At 42.5% G+C, this 17,032-nt stretch overlaps 1 protein-coding gene across 6 annotated transcripts in view; it reads left to right on the top strand.

Annotated features, from left to right (window-relative positions):
• The window catches only part of LOC119653501 (guanine nucleotide-binding protein G(s) subunit alpha), a 132,536-nt gene that overhangs the window by 95,929 nt on the left and 19,575 nt on the right, over positions 1-17,032 (top strand). The gene's annotated exons all lie outside the window — the stretch shown is intronic.

Consider the following 17,032-nt stretch of genomic DNA (forward strand, 5'->3'; position numbering starts at 1 on the left):
TGCCAGTGCTGCTTTGAATCAGCTTAGCAACGTCCTGCCTTAGCGAGTCTCGCCGACGTTCCAGACGAATTTTCCATGGATCACTCAAACCAATAACACGAAAGCGAATCTTCTGACCTTGCAATCTGACAGCCGCAACTGCACAATAAACAAGTGATTATAGTTGCAGCAGCGACATATCAGCACACAGTCACCTCATTATTGACTTGAGATAGAATTCTCGGAGTTGCTGGAGATGCATAGATCCTGAGAATACCTGGTCTATGCAAAGGATCCATTTCCGAGAATTCTATATATGTTCTTTGGAATTCGTCCCGAACCTCAGCGCAAACCTCAGCTGGACGGTTGAGAATAGTGCTTCGGCGAATACTGAAACTGTTGCCTATAGTGCAGCGTGGTGTTTGGTCACCAGTTTCCACGATGACCTTAAGTCGAGATTGTGTCGGTGCGAGTAATAAAGCGGTTCTGGTGTGCGACTCGCTGCACCGTCACGTGCGCGAATTGCGGGGAAGACTCCATGAATCTCTGGTGCAACAAGGGACGGTAAGATGTTGTACCCACCCCCGCGATTATTTCGTAGTAGGAACGGATGATGAAGAGGTTCATTTCTTCAGTCCACTTCATCCGCTGCCTACGCGAACGTGCTGAAATGGTCGCCATAGATTGTGGCGAAACAGCTGCAGCAGGCGGAGCAATGCTTCTGGTCGCGTGGCGCCCAGACGTCGAATCACCCCACGACTAGTGGTTTTAATGTCGTGCTGTCCATTACGGGTGCCCGACTCAGTCACCAAATCAGACAACTCCCGCCGGTTATCCGTACGAGACCTCAAATTTCTCCTTCTTCTCTTTAGATGGATTTACAAGTTATACCTAACTGCCAGGTGTGGGGATAGCTTCCTCAGTGAGTAATCTGCAAGACTGCAAAGTTTCTGCACTTTCCTCACGTACCCCCTGAGACGCTGCGGTGGCGTATAGCCATTCAGACTGAAGCTATCCATGCCTCCTCCATTCACAACCGGGCTTGGGACCCGCTACGGCGGAGTTATTACAATTAGTACAATTATACAATTGTACAATTAGTAGTAGTAGTACTTTTACTTATATTACTTATAAAATAAAATAAGTCGAGAAAAAGACATACATAACTGAAGAACTAAGCAGGTAGGCATCTTCTGATTAAAGTTCTCATTTGTTTTATTGTCGGAACTAGTCAATACCATTGTGATGACCATTGTGCGTTTTTTTGCCGTTATGGGTTTTGTTTTTACTTTGTATGGACGGATGCGGTGATTGAGATGGTTCCCCGTCAGCCCCTCGATCTGGTTACCCCGGGTTAGAATCCCGGTTGCCTTGAATATTTATGTTGTGCTGGCCTGTTGCTGTAAGCTTATCACCTGCAAAGCATTTGATATGAAACTGAAGCCACAAAGAAATGAACAGGAGAAATACATATAAGGTATTTCGAAAACAAAATATTCGAGGCTCATATTTTGGCTGATAGCATTGATTCGAGATATTTAAATGGCTCAGCGCTCTCAGCTGTAGTAACCTGCCCAGAACTGAGCAGATTAAATATCTCCGGTCAATGCTATCAGCCAATGGAGAGAGTTTCACGCATTAATGCGACCTGAAGATGAAGTGGCATTGCACAACTGATGTTCTTTGTGATCGACGTATCAGCGAACATCTCAAATCTAAAATTTGCCGATCGTGGGGAAATTGCGAGAGAGGCGTCTTCGATGGTATGGCTACGTAATTCGCGTTAACGAGAGTGCATTTACCAAGATTGCTCTGAACATCGAAGTCAATGGTAAGCGACCAAAAGGTCGGCCGAAACAACGGTGGCTTAATTCATTAGATGGGCATTTAAAAGCCTCAAAATTGCATCCAGATCAGGCGTTTGATAAAATAAAATTGCGAAGCCGGTCAGGACGAGCCGATCCCGCTTGGGAACGGGGCAAAGGCTGAAGAAAAAGAAGAAGATGTGAGGAGCGACGAGCGCATGACAGCTCCGTGTCACATAGCTAAAAATTTCATTGCCCTCTAGTTTTTAGAGAGCGATTTAAATAAATCATTTGGTGGAAAGCCCTGTATTGATACTAGTCAGCCTCATACGCTTCACACTCTGAGTTAATTATGACGTCAGTATCTTATTTGCTTGGCTTTGAAAGCAGTTAGTTCGTGTGGAATTGCTAAGTTTGAATTGCTATAACTTTGGCGTTAATAAATGAAATTTAGCGGGTATATACGAAATATTGTCCTCTATCCTGGTACAAAATTTGGAAGTCCTAGGATGAATTTAAGGGGGGTTTTTCAGTAAATTTGTAAAAGTTGGTAATATACTATTGGTAAATTTATTTGAGCTTATATCGGAATGGGACAGATTTTGAGGCCTAAATTTTATCTAAGCACACCACCCTGATTATTTTTCGGGTTTTTAAGTTGGGTAGTTTCCGAAAATGAGTCCTATCTCACTTTAAGTGCGTACATTTTGACACCTCATTCGCGCACTTTGCAATTTACGACAAAATAGTTGCAGAAAGTACTAATCGAGACCTTTCATTTGATACCCTACACGACTATATCCGGTAAAAAAAATTTTTTGAATTCCCCTTTGCATGTATGGGGAGCCCCCATAGTGGAGTTTAAAACTCGCCTTATGCGTGGGATTTCATAGTTCCCATCTGTCCATCAAATTTCGTTCGGATCGGTTTAGCCGTTTTGGAGAAAAGTACGTGCGACAGACAGACAGACACTGAATTGATTTTACACAAAACGGAAAAGTACTAATTGAGCTCTTTCATTTCATACCTCATACGACCATATTCTGTGGAAAAAAAATTGTGCACCCCTTTTCCCATGCATGGGGAGCCTCCCTTAAACTCAACGGAAAGTGAAAGGTTCAACCGTTTCGGAGTAAATCGGATTTGACAGAGAAACAGATGGACAGACAGACAGTCATTGAATCGACTTTAATAAGGTTTTGTTTCACGCAAACCTTAAAAATCAATCTACGACAATTTTTTCCACTCCACAGGGATCACTTTAATAAATCCAAGCGTCGAATTGAATATTCTCTTTGCTACAAAATAAACACAAAATAGAACAGATGATAATGATTATTTCAATTCGGATTATTTGATAGTAAACTTATTTTCATGGAAATAGAAATGAACATTATATCGTAACTGTAAAATAATCCGAAACACAGGTATCGTTTTTCGGAGGTTATTCTCCTGCCTGACATGGAAAGAATTAATTCTCCAGAAATTTGAGCTGCATTCTTATGGTAGACAAGTGGTATATGTTAGTATCTATATTTGGGAAAAGCACATTGCGTTGCTTCTTCTTACTGCCATGGAAGAGTTGAATTCGCTAGGTTGGGGATGTGTGTATGTGTGTGTGTGGTGGGGGAGAAGCTTCAGCTTCTGAACACTCAGGCCGTGTTGGTCCATTGTACTCGCCACCCCCGTCTAACGGAATATTCCGGATTCGTTAACGTATCGCAAGATTTCCGTTATGGATGTGATGCTACCCATCGCAACTGGAGAACAACGACACCGAAGATCTGATGCCTGCTGCGGCCATAAGCGGGGCATTCACATAGAAAATGTTCCGTGGATTCCGCTTCGTCATTACAGGAGGAGCACGTATTATCATGAGCAATTCCAATTCTGAACATATGCCCAACTAGTGAATTATGGCCTGTCAGAATGCCAACAAAGCATCTGCAAGTTCTCCTGCTTTTCGACAGGATAAACTTTGCGGTACGCATGTTCGGTTCTGACAGGAAAAGTTTGGTGTGTCGAGCAGTATTTAGGCTCTGCCACCTATCATTGTGGGAAGCTTGTTCCCAGTTTTTGAAAACAGACTTAGCCAATGCTACTGATACTCCAATTGCTGGTTCTGAGTTCAAACGGTTTCTGCATTCCTGAACGATTTTCGAGGTGATCAAAAGACTACTCAACGCCCTTAATGTAGCACCTACCTTTAACCGCTCGTCAATCACCCAGTTTGCCGCCCTTAGGATCGCATCAACTTCGGCTTGAAAAACCGTTGCATATTGTCCCAAAGGATAAGCCCACCTCTCGTTTTTATTCGAGAGGTAGACTCCGGCTCCAGAACTTTCTTCTGTTTTTGAGCCATCGGTGTAGAAGACTTCCGTACCACATGAGGCCTGAGTCCCCATGTCGAGGCAAAGGTCCGTCTGCACAGCCCATAAGCTATGAGAGCTCGTTTCATCTTTACCTCTACATGTTTGTTCCAAAGTAGTTTTTTATCTAAAGGGACTCCCAGATATTTCAACTCTTGAGTTGAAGGGTAGTACCCCTCATCTCAGGGAGGCAAAGTCCATCCAGTTTTCTCCTTTTTGTGAATAATACCATTGTGGTTTTATTTGGATTAACTGAAAGACCATGTTTGGGGCACCAACTCTCAACGGCACGTTGTATATTCCTACATACCGTTCCAAGATTTCGATCACCAGCAAGCACGGCGACGTCATCGGCATAAGCTTGAGCGTGTATTGGGACATTTTACAGTTCGCATAGTAGTGAATCGATCAGCATACTCTACAGAAGTGGCGAAAGCACACCTTGGGGCAGCCCTTCGTTGCTTCTGCAGTCAGATAGCGATCGACGCCTCCTCAGCGCACAGCAATTTCTGCGTTAGAATAGCATGGATCCACTTAATTAAAGCATCATCAACACCATGCTCTCTTGAAGCATCACAAAGTTTTTGAAAAGGCGCAAATTCAAAAGCCCCTTCAATGTCCACGAACACCCCCTTCGCGTATTCATCATTCAAAGTTGCATTCTCTATCTTTGTGACCAAAGAATGAAGAGCAGACTCACAGGTTTTTCCACGCTGGTAAGCATGTTGGTTTTCATTGAGTGGATGCGACTTGAGTGCGTTTCCACGAATGTGACGCTCCACCAGTCTCTCCAAACTTTTCAGCAAGAATGAAGTCAAGCTGATCTGTCTGAAGTTCTTTGGATTAGAGTAGTCATCTTTCCCAGGTTTCGGTATGAAGACTATCTTATTCTTTTATCAAGAGAAAGGCACATAGCCCAGAGCAAGACATCCTCGAAAAATATTTCTTAGAGGTTGCTCTAAGTGCTCCATACCCTCCTTTAGCATTGCCGGATAGATGTCATCCATGCCAGGTGCTTTGAAATGTTCAAAGGACAGTATGGCAGCTTTCACCTTTTCATGGGTAACAACCGCTTTCGCAGTGTTCCAGTTCCCCTTGCAGTACTTACGTGTTGAAGGGGTTGCAAGAAGCGTCACCTCTCCCCCTGTCACTTCTCTCACCCGTTCGCCCGGGTAGTTTACTTCCAGGAGGGTCTGTACTGAATCCACTCTGGAGCTCGCGAAAGTACCGTCGGGTTTTCTAAGAGAGTCCAACTTGGCCGACTCATCTCTTTTGAGGAAACTGCACAGCCTTGAATTCTCTCTTTCACCTCCCAGTTCCTCACAGTTCACTCTAAAGGAGTCTTGTTTCGAACACCTAACGAGGCTCTTATATTCACGCTATGAGTTCCTGATATTCAACCAGTCTTCGTTCTTATTACTTTTGCAAGCCCGGTTCAGAATTCGCCTGGTTGATTTCCTGAGTTTTTGCAGTTCCCGGCGCGCACCCTACGTTCGCGGTCATCAGACCAGCTGAAGTGATAAAATCAAACAACTTTTCTCCTCTAGGATTGCAATTCCTACTGCCCCAACAAATATGCTGAGGTAAGGGGATACTGCGTGACGTATCCGATTATCATTTGTCGCGGAAACCCTAATTGACTTTTCGTAAACTTAAACAGAACATTTCTTTATGGAGTTGGTGGGGACTTTCACCGGTTAGGTAAAAACAGGATACCCCCAATAGTGATGATATTTTAGAGAAAATATGATTGAATAGTGATTGAGCTTATAGTAAAAAGCACATAAACTATTATCCAAGGTCACAATATACGATTAATAGTGGAAAGTTCCTTTCCAACAAAGCCTTTTATCTGCTCCCTAATATCCGCTCGCAAACAATGTAATCAATGAAATTCCTGACCCAGATTCTTAAAATAACCAAACACATCGATATTTTCAACACATCAATTTCGTCTCGTTGTTATCCTTTATCCCGTAAGTAGTCATGGTTGTGCTTATTACCGGCAGTCCCACCCCCACCCTCATAAAGTTCAATTTCCAATTAATGCAATTTATTATTTTCCGGAGCCTACAATTTTTTCCATACTCTCCCGAGGCACAATATGATTTAAAGTTTCAATAAACCATATTACATTGACTTTTGTAGGTCGTAGCCCCTTTTGGGAGGCTTTCAAAAATAGTACTGAACTCCCGTGGAAAGGTCGCGCACATTCACATAGACAAGCTTAAATAGGTTCCTACTTGGATGAAAGATACGCGAGAAGATGTTGGCTTTAAATTACAAATTCTTCCCTTGCATATTGGCGTAGTGGAGAAGTCACGGCAATCTAGTCTGTGCTACTGAATTTAATCTTTTTTTTGTGTTTTTTGGGGCTTTTTTCACATTTTCCGCTGTGCTGTCGAAGGAGTCGCTGAGGTAGCAGATATTATTTTGAGTGTACGGATAACAGCCCCCTTTTCGGTGTCGCTGCACGAAAATAATGTAGAGGAGCGCACATATCTGTTGTACACGTGAAATACATAATTCATTATTTTCTTTGATGTTGATAATATGCATCGGCGGATTTTGGTATCTTATTATTTGCGTATATTTTAGGTAGCAAAGATTTATTTGAGGAATTTGCCAAGATACTTTTAGAGTTTATTTATGCATTCCTATTCGGTTTGCAGTTAATTTCGCGAACATTTTACACTGGAAGCTTTCTCGAGGTTCTGCAAGTTAATTTGTATGAATCATGTCAGAAGAAAAAATGATGATGGTATTTGTTGCAAAGTAAAAATTGAAATGATTTTAAATTTGCACGAGGATATCACTACTGCCAGAGAAGAAACGCGACCATCGGTTAGCACCTTTTCAATTAGATGGCAAAGGAGGGGCACAATGAACCACGAAAGTTGGTTTTACCCATAGCACCCCACCTGAAACTTTTTTCAACTTTTCATTTTTAAGGTTTTGTGTAAAACACCAGTTTCATTGACTTTAAGGCCGCCTATGATAGCATAGTCAGGGTAAAACTATGCACGGCCATTAGAAATTGATAAGACAGACTAGGCCGACTCTGACCTCTCCGAGGTCAGTTAAAAGCACCAGGATCACTCTCGATACCATTCAACATCAACAACGGTCTACGACAAGGGGATGCCCCATTGTGCGTCCTCTTTAACCTGGCCTTGGAAAAGTGATCCGTGGTGCTAAGGTACATGCGAGCGGTACGATCCTCTTTAAGTGTACCCAATTACTGGCCTGGAAACTTATCACGAACTCCGGCGAGCGGAGAAGCGACTTCACAGACGGAAAAAGGAAGCCTGGGAGAACCAACAGGTCTGTGAACTCGAAAAGTACAGGGAGTACCCGCATCAGGCGCGGAAGTTTTACCAACAAGTCAGCAGGATGAAACCTTACACACCTCGATGTTCATCCTGCCTAGACAAAGAGGGAAATCTGATTTCTGACTGAATGGGCATATTGGAACGATGGGTTGAATACTTTGATGAACTACTGAACAACCAGAACATCGGCGAGTTGGAGGTCCCGCCAACTGAAAACGACGGACAAATACTGCCACCATCAACTACAAGAGAAACAGTCCGAGCAATTCATCGGCTATAAAATCATAAGCCGCCAGGAGCTGATGGAATTACAGCCGAATTGGTTAAATATGGAGGCGAACAATTACACCAAATGGTTCATCAACTTATGCTCAAGGTATGGGACAGCGAATCAATGCCTGACGACATTATCTGTTTCATACATAAAAACCTTCGGGATTACGAAGTCAGGTAAGCGGTACATCAACCGAGATATTATACTTAGCTTTGAAATGATGATGTTGAACTGAAAGTCCGTGAAAAGAAACGCCTCTACCACAAATTTCTCGACGATAATACACCGACCAATTGGCAAATTTATAAGAATGTCATATTCTGTTCATCATTGCCATTTTAATTTCAGTTTCTGCTCTTGCTTTGCTGTGAAAAACATCCTGAGTAAGAAGACGCATATGTCACATATCTCTTTCGTTTTCTTCACATATCTTGTTGACGTGACATGATTCACATTCTATAGAACAGCAGCACGTCTCATATTGCATCCGCCCAAGGCTACTTCCACTGCTGTCTTCATGTCATCTTCAACAAAGAGTCCTGTCGATTTCGCACCGCTGCTCAGAGGTGGGGGTGAAGAATACGGGGTAGCAACTCTGTCGGCCAAACCAAAACCAAGTGGTCGAGGAAAACCTCCATAGTGGTGGTACCGTAAGACGTTGTATCATATTGGTTTAGTGGCTGTGTTATACTAGGGGAATGCTCCAAAGGCCTAATCAGGGCGATCAGACCCGAGTCTCCATGGGAACTCATCTGAAAAGGCAGTAGGTTACGAACCCTTACCAGAGGTATATCGGTACCATAGGGACCGGAATTACAGGATTATTCCTGTTGCATGTGCGTTCAGCTCGGTTGTTGCGGTTGTCTCCCTAGTGAGAGTTTCATGGGGGTTGTGGTTGTGTTCAAGCGAACGGAGACATTCGGGCCTGAAATGTGGTGTTGCGTTTAAACACGTACCTTGCTCCATAGCTCGGTAGAGATTTAGGTAGGTTTCGCATCCACCAGTATTAATGCTGAGCCATGCATTCAGTGTAGACTTGTATCGTTATGTTTGCCTTAGCGGGGCTCTGATTGTGGACACAAAATCAATTCGTGTCTTAAAAAGACCGGTTAGGTCCACGCGAAGGGTACCCACGAAAATCTACAGAGACTAACGTCTGTCGATTTCGTACCATTTTGAGATAAAATGAAAAACAAAAACAAATGCTTACTGCAAAAAGAAAAACACATGGAGCACAATAAAACACTCATGAGGCTCCATTAAACGTTTCAATGTGCTCCGAATGCCTCTGTTTCAACCAATCCTGTACGAGCCATTTTGAAATCGTTCACTCGATGCGATGAACGTGAAGAGGTAGAAAGGCTAAAGTCGGGCAAAATCTTAAGAGATACTTGCACAATAGAATGTTATAAGAGCCGATTGAATAATTACTATCTTTTAAATGTAAAATCCGTTTGATTAAAAATTCATTGTGCCGCACTCTCCCCTAAACTATTATTATTATTATTCTGTTAAGGGAAAGTCGCACCGCGTTCTTGAAGAACTATTGTGCCCCTTTTACTGGTTATAGTGTACGTATTGATCATACCATCTCAAGCAGGCCTATAACCGTTAGGAACTTTAGTATGTTCCCTACTTCTAGATCTTTCAGCTTTGCATCTGGTATTAAGTGTTCTCCCAGATACCTCGATCTACTTTGCACAAGTGCCGGACACTGTCCCAGGACTGCAGGCAGTGTCCGTAGATATCCCTAGCTTCCCTAGGTGATAGTTCAGCCGAAAATGACCAGTGAGAATTCCCACTATGATTCGGAGGTCCTTTTTGGTGAGGTTTAAGCAATCCTCTGTGCATATGGGTTCGTATCTCCCAATAAGCACCCTGGACTGCTCCATCCCTGGTAGGCCCGCCCAGTATAGTTCCCTCAACCGTTCCTCTTCATTTCTTAGATTCATAGCCATGAAACCGTTTTCGATTTCACAGAAGGGTTCTGGCCCGTGTAAAGGCGTCCCTACTATTTGGCTAGTTCGTCAGATCCCCTAACCTACCAAGGTTATATTCTTATACTACTGTGTCCAAAAAGTATGACCAGTTTTTTTTTTTTTTTTATATAGCGTGACCGAAGCGGCTCGCAGATGTTATACGCTCCCTTTTATAATTTGCAAAACACGACAAGGGCACAAATTATATTCAACGTAAGCCCGCCCACAGTTCAGTTCAAAGCTTGGCCAGAGCTAGACAATTTTTTTTTAGGTATTGGGGAGTCCTAAATCCGCATCTACTTGATGTCGGACTGGATCAAATGCCCCCAGGGCAGAGGTGAGGTAGCATGTGATGAGTTGCCTCTGCCCTGATAAGAAACCGTAGCCGTCTTCGTCCCTATTTTAATTTTCGAAACTTGGGTGTTATAGCCAAAAAGAGCAGCCCGTGGACCATTCGGCTTGTAAGCCAACTGGAGTGTTGTTATCCTGAGAAATGAAAACACCGCATTAAGTGCTTGAAAGGATGCTGTTCCTTCTACGAAGTGCACCGCTGCCTTAACAATGTGCTTTTCCCTTAAGTATTGTTTGACCTCTTTGACAGGAGACGAAAGCAGAGAGCAGACTCGATCAGAATTAATTCCTTCTTTCGTCTTCCTTTCATGTAAATTCAATTCGTCAGTTCAAATGTTGCCAAATTAATTATTCTTCCGAGGAGGAGATCTGATTGGCTATTTTCAAACTGAGTTTTTCTAAACCTATTCGAATCGTTATTTTCTTAGTCTCCCGTGCCTTTCTCTATTTTCCACTACATCTTCTGGTGGTGTAAATAATTCTTAACGGGAATGTATCATTATCAATATTATCTCCATTAAAAGTGATCAAATTTAGCATTAATAGTTCCTCATAATTGTTAGCCAATGGCACGTGCGCTGAATAATTTAATTCAGTTGAGAGTTCTTCCTTATTCTTTTGTACTATATACCTGTAAATTAGTGTTGTATGAAGTTACGGAACCAGGAACTACCCTCTTTTCTTAATCGCCGGAAAGTGTTGGATTGCAACCTCTCCCGTATGTAAAAGCTAAAACTAAAAGGACATGTTCTCTTTCTTTCAAGTTATATTACTTCGATAAAACCACCTGAATGATTATCATCCTAATAGATAGGAATAGGATATGCGTTCTGCTATTCACCTTTTGGTTAGTAAACCTGGCGGCCCAAATGTTGTTCTCCCTTAAAATGTGGTCTTCAGTGGCCTCTATCGTTTATTATAAACATTGTTTCCGGCGTGCATATATTGCAGCATTGTTTGTTACTCATATACGCTTCGTTGGTAAACAGCAATAGATTCCCCCATAACCCATAACACCAGGAGGATATGAGGGAGTCTTACTGATGTTGGATCGAACAAACTGAAAATAGACCGTCTTTCTGGTCTAGAACCCAAATTTAAAAAAACACAAAAATTAGATTAACCTTAGCCAGCTTAGGTCTGAATTCATTAAGCAGCTTCTAACATGAATATAATTTATAGCCAACAGCATTCAGTAACCACTTCGGTCACGCTGCTCCCAAGGCAGAACCAGGGGCAGCGTCTCATTAGTTGCCTCCGCTCTAAACGAAAGGACTAATAAGAAAACCTTCGAAAAAAGGGACAAAAATTACAAAATCGTCGGACTCCCGGGAAAGATACGTTGATCGGTAGGGAGATTCCAGAAATTGTACAGAAAGGCTGGCAGGAATTTGGGAAACTGAAAATTTTTACGACTCCTAGCTCGACAAATGGTGATCCCTTTCGAGAGCCATGTCAGCGTCTCTCCTGTTATGCACATCCAGGAGAAAACTCTTAAATCTATTGTTGATCGCGAAGTGGTCGATCTGATTGTTTGTACTGCATTGGTCAGTTAAAACCCAATTGACCTTATGGCAGGCTCTGTAATCGAACAATATACCACCCGTGACGAGGCGGAGGAAGTTGCAGAAATCCACGACCTCCCACCGTTACCGTTACGTTCGCCAAGACCATGTTTTCAAATCTGAGGAAGGTGTTGTCAGATCCCACTTTGGCATTCAGATACCCATCGCGATCACAATGTCACTTTTAAGAAGCCCCTCCTGAACCGCATTTTTCTCCACTATATCATAAGTGCCTGTTGGAGCATAGCATTGTACAATTGTGATGCTCCTTAACCGTGACCGAAATCTTGCAGTTTGAATTCTGTCAGAAACCGGCTCCCAGGTGAAAAGAGCGCGCTCTGCGGCAGGCATTAAAAGCAACCCCACACCAGATTCGCATCTGCCACCACTTGGCTTTCCCGAGTACAAAAGTACATTGTCATTAGTGTGGCAAGAGGGAGAGGAGTACTCTCTAGAGTGCCATCATCTTACTTCGCTTAGGCCTAGAATTCCCGCTTAAGATGGAAAAAGCGGACATTCCGGGGATCCTTGCAACCGTTGTCGAGGAGCGTGCGCACATTTTCGTTGCCACGAGGTCAGTTCCTATCCGTTTCGGTAACAATAAGGGTTAAAAATTTGTAAGTTACTAACCCACAAATTTTTATCCCTTTGGTCGCCTCTCGCGATAAGCACGCCCCAAACTACAATAGGAGATGTAATAAAATAATAAAAATATCGAGCGTGATAGTTCCCCTCAATGCATCCACTATCGCGATCCCATGGTATTCAGTTCCTTGCACCTACTTGGCCTATCCCTCATAAGTCGATGCCTATTTTGAGATACACATCAATATACTTCGCTTTAAAACCTCCGTCTCCTTATCCAAGAACCATGCCTGCTAACAGAATGTTTACTTCAAGGATCTAATTTGATTTTCCTTAGAACTTCTATTAGCATCAAAATAAGACTGGAACTAACCCTTCCGGGTCAAATTGCACGGTTTTCGTCAAACTATGCATTCAGCTTATATTAAAATCAGTAAATTCCATTTTTAATCTATTCACGGTATTGGAAATCATCATAGAAATATGAAAATACAGATCAAGGATAATCTCAAAGCTGAGTGGAACGGATCCACTTAATAGCTCCGCAAACTTCCAAACTATCATGGGCTGTGGATGTGTTTGTTTTCTCTTTTAAAACCTGGAATCCATGCTTTTGTTGCATTGGCAAATCGAATGGGATTAATGGCTTTAGGAAGAATTTCAATTAATAGTCTTATTTTATCGCTGGTTTTGGCAGTAGATGTTACAGAAGTTGGCTGACTGCGCTTGTGTTTAGAAAATACAGCAAACAATGTTGCTCAATCATACTTCATTTTTGGTTTTGATTTTAATTCATTTAAATTTGGCCAAATAAAAGATCAAAAACTATTTTATTGGAAATCCAACTGGATGTATCTAATCAAATGGTTTTCCGCATCTTTTATCATAGAATGCTAACTTGTAAAACAGTTGACTGACCGTTTCATCCAGGGCAGAGGCAATTCATCAGATGCTACTTCACCTCTGCTCTGGGAGCAGTGTGACTCAAATTTTTTGAAAAACTTGGATGTTTAACCCAAAAAAGGAGTCCGTGGACCGCAAGAGAGGAGGTAAGTTGCTTCCCAAGTGGTCCGGTTCGTGATCAAGTGGGTGTGAACATCCCAACAAAAAAAGCTAACTTTTAATTTGGGAAAATTAATGTTGGATAGAAGAAACCCATTTTTAAGATTTTTTGGAAAACAAAACCTTAATTAAAATCGGTTCCTTGTTTGCCTGTTTATCTGTCTATTCGTGTGTCTATCTGTCTGTCACATGTACTATTCTCTAAAACTATTATCGCTGCTAATACGGTGAGGAAGTTCGAACTATGAATCTTCGCCCATGTAGTGAATGACGTCATTCTAAGTGTAGTTTAAAAAGATTCCCCATTCATGCAGAAACGGACGTTATATTTTTTCACGGAATATTGCCATGTGTGACTCCCAATGAAAGATCTCGATTAGTGCTGTTCGGAACAGATATTACTTTTGATATCGGTTGCTAAGTACTGGAGAGGAAGAGGGAGGGGAAGTATATAGAGGTCCCTTACGTTGAGAGGCCATTCTCAGATGACGGTTCTATATGGTGTGTAGGTTCAAAAATACTCCTCTCATTGGTACTTGCACGAAAGAAGCGTAAACAGTGCATTATTAAATTTTTAAATTTTGCTGAAAGTCCCCTGAAGTTCACTCTAAAAGTACCCAAAGGAGGAGAGTAGAAAAAGGACACTTAGCTTGGGGGGGACATTCTCAGAAACTACATCTTAAATTCATGTTAGAAGTATAAAATTTTGCAGTAATATAGACAACAGCATCCACCATTGTGCTAGAAAGTTTGGTAGAAATGTTACCACGATTAAAAGGGTAATAGCAAGTCGAAATTGTCAGTTGACACTAAGTTCAACATCGACCGCTTGTATGACCCAGCTGTCGCTCGACAGTGGAAGAGCTATTTTGCGCATCGAACGGGAGATATACTAATTAATCCGCCTGAGAATATCGATGCGCATTGGGCCACCATCAAAAATGCTCTGTTTTCGGGTCTTACACAAGTTGTCAGTTAGTTCCCAAAGGGACGTCATAGAATCTGACTGACTGCGGAATCGTGGCGGCGGATCGATGAACGAAAGGGGTTGAAGACTCTACTGGCCGCCGCGAGCGATGGCAGGATTGATACACTCGGACGCCGATACCGAGCGAAATCTTGAAAAGTTCAGCATAGTGTACGCCATGATAAGAGAGAATTTGCTATTGCGCTAGTTAGTGAAGCGGGAGATACCGCAGCCCGCAATGATTTCAGGATTGTATACCGCATTACGAAAGAGCATATTGTCGCAAATTGTTCGATGGTCCTATGAAGGATGTCAACGGTCGAATTCTTATCCACATGGTTCTTAACCAGATCACATCCGGTGGAGTTCCTCCTCTTCTGGATGAAATGACTAGTCACTGCAACATGCAGATACGGACTGTTCCTCCAAGCAGAAAAAAAATCATTTCAGGCATCAACGCAGTCAACCGGAGTAAGTCCACTGGGCTTGACGGTCTCCCCGCAGAGTTATGTATCGCTGTACCTGCAGTTACTGTTGATCTGCTGCTGCCACTCGTACTGAAATTCCTAGAGAATGGAACCAGGGAATAATCGTCAAGGTCCCGAAGAGGGGGATCCGTTTTGAATGTGACAATTGGAGGAGTATCTGCGTGCTCTTTGCTGTTTGCAAAGGTAACAGCTAAAATCTTTCTGGAACGCATCAAACAATATCTCCAAAGTTTGATCGACAGAGAGCAGCCTGGTTTCCGCTCCGGATCCTCCTGCATTGATCACATCAACACCATTTTCGAACAGTGCGCGGAGTTTAGATCTTCCCTGTACCTGTGCTTTTAAGGGTATATTACACTCTTTGAAAGAGATCATATTCTGGGTTATCGTCAAGAGGATTTAGTCTTCTAAATTTTGAATATTGTATTTAGTATCCTCTTATTCAAGAAGGAATATAAACAGTATTGAAATAATATCCTTTTTTAAGGCTTTGTGTGAAACAAAAACTTATTAAAATCGGTTTCTCTCTGTCTGCCACACCCCTTTTTTCACAAATAATTACTCCTGTTGGCATGAGATTGAGTAGAAAAGTTGTCCGGTTATTCGTATCATACCTCAAATTTCTCTTTCTTATTTTTGGTAGTGCAATTTATACGTAATTGCCTAACTGCCAGGTGTGGTGATAGCTTCCTCAGTGAGTAATCTGCAAGACTACAAAGTCCTTACACTTTTCTCCCCTGAGACGCGGTGGTGGCTATTGAGCCTGGAGCTGTCTATCCGAGCGGAGTTTATCATTATTTATTTAATGTGAAAAGTGTTTGATATCTTGAGTAGTTCCAGCAATATGGGTTCGAAATGGCTGTGGCATCTCAGTCAGCGGTTGGCAATTGACCTTGCCAGTGAAATGTCACATGCCAGGCATTTCTTGCTGAAACTTCGAAGCGCGAAAATATAAGCACATTACATCAATAAGGACATTTTGATCCATTTTATAATCTTCATTGCAATTGAATTCTGTTTTATGGGGATCGATTCCCAATGTGTCTTGCTCTTCGGGGAATATTTTGATGTCATCATGGTAAACTTTGATTTGCTTATCCCTCCACCAGAAAGGCAGGAAGTTAATTGTGAAGGCATAACAAAGTCCCTTCTTTCTACCCCCACTAACGTAAAAAGTTACGGTTCACTGAAGCTGGATTATTTTCGAAACATTATGAGCTTATTCCTAAGGCGCGATGGTTGAGTGGACAGAGCATCAGCCTCCCAATCTTGATGCTCTCGCTGCCTGTGTTCGTCTTGTGTTTGTCTCGCTGCTGTGAACTTATCACTTGCACAACATTAAGTGTGATGATAATGAAACTGAAGCGCAATCTGACTGACTATACCAAGGAGTAAACAGGAAACACTAACCATCGTGATCATCGTACCCACGACTATGGGGGAGGGATGGCGGGGCATTGGGTGGCCCTCCATCTGTAATCTAATGTATTACCCCGTCAATAAGCTTATTAATGCTACGGAAATTGTCCTTTTTCGGGAGACCATAACCACAAGTTTTCGACGATGTTAGACAGGCCAAACTTTCTTCCTACTGCGTACACTCTTTACTTCTTTTCTCTGCGGGGGCGGCGCTGATAAATCAAACTTTGCCATGATGATATCAAAATACCCCCCATTCGAAACGCCATTACTTTTTAAGGGGAGATGGCCACTGCGATTTTTCAACGTGCTTTGAAAGAGAAGATCCGAATTTCCTTTCCTGCTAGGGATGGGGTTCAAAGTTAAACCCTAGTAAAAATTTTTAAATATTGGCTATACGGTTTCGATCGCAGGGCAGACGCGATCTCATTAGACGCTGCCTCAGCGCCTCTACCCTGCGGAGCAGCGTGACCGAAAGCGGCAACAGGTGGCAATTGGCTCGTATATATGCAATTCAAAACCCCTCCAAGGGTATGAATTACAACGACCGAAATCGCATTTGTTTGAACCTACAACTGGTTAGAGCTAATAAAAATGAATTTTGTTTGGGGATGAGCTTGTCCTTAGCCCACCATCTACTTGATCTGGGTCTGATGAGATCGCCTCTGCCCTGCGATCGAAACCGTATAGCCAATATTTAAAAATTTTTAAAAGTATTGGGCGATCGCCCACGAAAGAGTAGTCCGCGCACTGAATAGAAGAAGTAAGTTGCTTCTCAAATATGTGCAGCCCGCCATCAAGTAGATGGTGGGCTAAGGACAAGCTCATCCCAAAACAAAATTCATTTTTAAACCCTA

The sequence above is a fragment of the Hermetia illucens genome, chromosome 4 (assembly GCF_905115235.1).
Source record: "Hermetia illucens chromosome 4, iHerIll2.2.curated.20191125, whole genome shotgun sequence".
NCBI classification, from domain to species: Eukaryota; Metazoa; Arthropoda; class Insecta; order Diptera; family Stratiomyidae; genus Hermetia; species Hermetia illucens.